Source organism: Nuphar pumila, chromosome 14 (genome assembly GCF_984573655.1).
Source record: "Nuphar pumila chromosome 14, dmNupPumi1.hap1.1, whole genome shotgun sequence".
Lineage (NCBI taxonomy): Eukaryota > Viridiplantae > Streptophyta > Magnoliopsida > Nymphaeales > Nymphaeaceae > Nuphar > Nuphar pumila.
The window spans coordinates 47,502,018-47,505,631 of NC_143262.1; the positions used below are offsets into that span (position 1 = coordinate 47,502,018).

Genomic DNA, 3,614 nt, shown 5'->3' on the forward strand with positions numbered 1-3,614 from the left:
CTGTTCCTGCTCCTCAGTGAGCAAAGACGAGATGATCACAGGCAGAGTCTCCTCATCTCCGAGATATGCATACTTGAGTGAATCCGGTAAGGGTTTCAGCTCAAGTTTCGGAGGTGACTCGATCGAAGACTTGGCGGGGGTCTCAGCAAGTGGTGGAAGAGGCTCCCTGACCGCTCCCCAAGGTAGTCTCTCTGACGACACTCTAGACACATCTACACTATCTACACCGCTATTTTTCTCTATATGGAACAAATCTAAAGAATCCTTAGTAAGGTACAACTCGGGCCGCTCCTCCACTAACTCCTGTGCAATGTCTATATGAAAGCAGTCCATGTCTCCTGCTGGTCCCATCGCGGCATTGAAAATATTCAGCTTTACCTTTCTATTGCCGAATGAGAGATCCATGGCTCCGGTTCTGCAATTGATACACGCATTGGCAGTTGCCAAGAATGGTCTACCTAAAATAATCGGAGTCTGGTGCTGGCTATCCACTCCTTATATATCAAGAATAATGAAATCGACTGGAAAATAAAAGTCATCCACCTTAACTAGCACGTCCTCCAAGACACCTCTCGGTACCTTGACGGAACGATCTGCCAGCTGCACTGTAATCGGAGTCGATCTCATCTCTCCTAGCCCGAAAGAATCAAAGAAATATCCGGGCAGAATGTTCACGCTTGCTCCAAGATCGAGCAATGCGCGTTCTATCCGGATGTTCCCTATAGTACATGCAATGATAGGGGCTCCAAGGTCCTTGAGCTTTAGTGGTGTCTGATGCTGAAGTACTGAACTCACCTGCTCAGTCAGATGGACCCTGTTAGGAACTCGCTCTCTAGATTTACGCTTCTGCGTACATAGTTCCTTCAGGAATTTGGCATATGCCGGCACCTGCTGAATTGCATCGAGCAAGGGTAGATTGATCTGCATATGCTTGAAGATGTCAAGCATGTCCTGGATCTTCACACCTTGCTTCCCTCTATAACCAGGAGACTCTAATGCTTTGGGATAGGGTGGTGGGGGAATATACTCTGCTGGTTCCTCCTCTTTGTGAGAAGGCTCACTCATATCCTTCTTCTTCTTCTCTGAGGATGAAGATGATGAAGATGGTGAAGGTGATGATGGGGATGGGGATGATGATTGAGCCAACGTAGGTGAAACAATGGTCTCTGGCTCCTCTATCCTCTCTCTACTCTCTCGCTCTCTGCTCTCGACGTGATACTCACGTCCACTCCTCAGGGCCATAACCGATTTGGCCTGCTGCTGTGTCTCAGTATGAAATAGGCCTCCAGTCATCTGGTCCTTGCCCTTCGGGTTCATGACAGCCTGACTCAGCAATGTACCCTCGGGTCTCCTACTAATAGCCTCAGCTAACTGTCCCATTTGCGATTCTAACTTCGTAATGGACTGCGTATGCGAACTCAAAATCTGGCTACACTTCTCGAAGGCGTTCTGATTAGAGGTTTTCACCTCTTGGAATGCCTGGAGAAGTCTCTCCTCAAAAGATGTCTGCGGGGCAGACTCCTGCTGAATCGGGGGAGTGACAGAAGAAGAAGAAGACTGAGAATAGTTCGATCTTTGAAATGACTGAGTAAAAGATGGTTGCCGAACTGGCTGAGAGGAAGTAGGCATCTGCATGGAAGACTGCGGATTCTTCCATGAAAAATTGGGATGGTTACGCCAACCCGGATTATATGTCGATGAAAATGGGTTATTTGGCGGTCTGACGTAACCCTGAGCTGCCTGAACTTGTTCTTGAACAAATTTAGGGTACTGAGCTGCCGAAGGGCACTCAGTGATCTCGTGTGCCGGACTGGCACAAAGAGTACACACCTGCTGTGTAGTGGATGGTCCTGAGAGAAGTTGGTCCAGCTTCTGAGCAATCATGTCTACCTTGCACTATAGTGCAGTAGATGGACCAACTTCAAGAACACCAGCTTTCTTCTGAATGCTGGGTGTGGCTCTATCAGATTGAGAGCTCGAAGCATGGTGGAGTGAATTCTCGGCCAATGTATCAAATAGCCTCCATACTTCGTCCTCGCTCTTTAGCATGAATGTCCCTTCACATGAAGAGTCGATCATCTGACGATTCTTGTCAGACAATCCATCATAGAAGCTCTGCACCAGTTGCCATTTCGGCACCTGATGATGGGGACATTTCCTGAGGAGATCCTTCATTCTCTCCCAGGTCTCATGAAAGCGCTCACCATCTAGCTCTGAAAAGCTAGTGATGGCTCTACGATATTGGTTCGTACGACCAATGGGGAAATATTTTCGAAGAAACTCCTGCTGCAATTGATCCCATGACTCTATTTCTACAGAATCTAAGGACTTTAGCCAATACTTGGCTTTGTCCTTCAATGAAAAGGGGAATAGAGTCAACCTTAAAGCATCATCATCGAAATTCTGTATCTTAACAGTAGAACAAATTTCGAGGAATTCATCTAAATGTCGGTAGGGATCCTCATGACTAAGGCCATAAAAGGATGGAAGCATCTGAATAATGCTGGCCTTAATCTCGTAATGTGGCGCTCCTACATCGGGTCTCCGAATGCAGGATGCTTGAACATAGTCTGTGGGAATAAAGTATTCCCGCAGAGGGCGTGAAAGAACTGGGGGTGGAGGTGGAGGATCCATGTCAGCCATTGTTGCCGAACTTCGATGAGAATGTAAAATTCTCTCTGGGTTGTCAACAAATGGGTGTAATGGGGTTCTTAGACCTCGTCGCCCCTGCATACACTGGTACTAAGACCAGATGTAAGCAAACGACCTAAATCTAAAAAAATTAACTAACACAAATACTAAAATGTAAATAACACAAAATAACAACTACTAAACAAATATGCCAACTAATTATGTCAGAATGATATAACTAAGTAAATGAAATAACAACTTAAACTACTCTAAAGTACTGAAAAGATAAATACAGGAAATCACAAACTATGTTTTTCTAAAACCCACCTGTCTAATCGCTCCTTACAGAATGAATTTCAAGTGAATCCTAGAAAGAACAGAACGTGAATCCTATATTTACTAACTATGTTAATCCTATATTCACTTACTAATCCTACTAACTAAAAAGAAAACAACTAATTAACTAACTAAAATAAATTAATAAATTAAACTCTAAAAAAATAAAGTAATTAATTCGCCGTTCCCCGGCAACGGCACCAAAATTTGGTTGATATTTTGAAATGATCTTTTTAAAACAATTATTTTCAATAAAACTTTGGAAAATCGTCAACCAAAAATATAAAAACCGACTTTCCACAAAGTGGTAAGTACGAGTCGAATCCTCAAAGAACAGGAATTAAACACAATATTTCTATAAAATTTAATTTATTAATGACAAATGTCAATCTACAATTATAAAGTTAATACAACTACAAATAATCACTAAAAGAAAAGTAAACAAGCACTCAGTCTTCTGCTCCACACCAAGGGTATTTCCGTCTTTTCGCCACTTAGAGAATCTTCTCACTTGGACAATAACCCTGGAAACTAAATATGATTTTCAACCTAAAAATGCAGAAAAATACAAAGTTAGTTTTCTATTCTACCAATGAAAACAATAACTAAAACTATTTCTAATTTTACGAAAATAATAAAACAAATGC

At 42.6% G+C, this 3,614-nt stretch overlaps 1 non-coding gene across 1 annotated transcript; it reads left to right on the forward strand.

The window, feature by feature from the left end:
* Nucleotides 1-2,137: 2,137 nt before the first annotated feature.
* Nucleotides 2,138-2,240, forward strand: LOC149816802 (small nucleolar RNA R71). The gene has a single exon (XR_016427793.1). It is a non-coding gene; the product is annotated as a small nucleolar RNA R71 (small nucleolar RNA).
* Nucleotides 2,241-3,614: the final 1,374 nt, after the last annotated feature.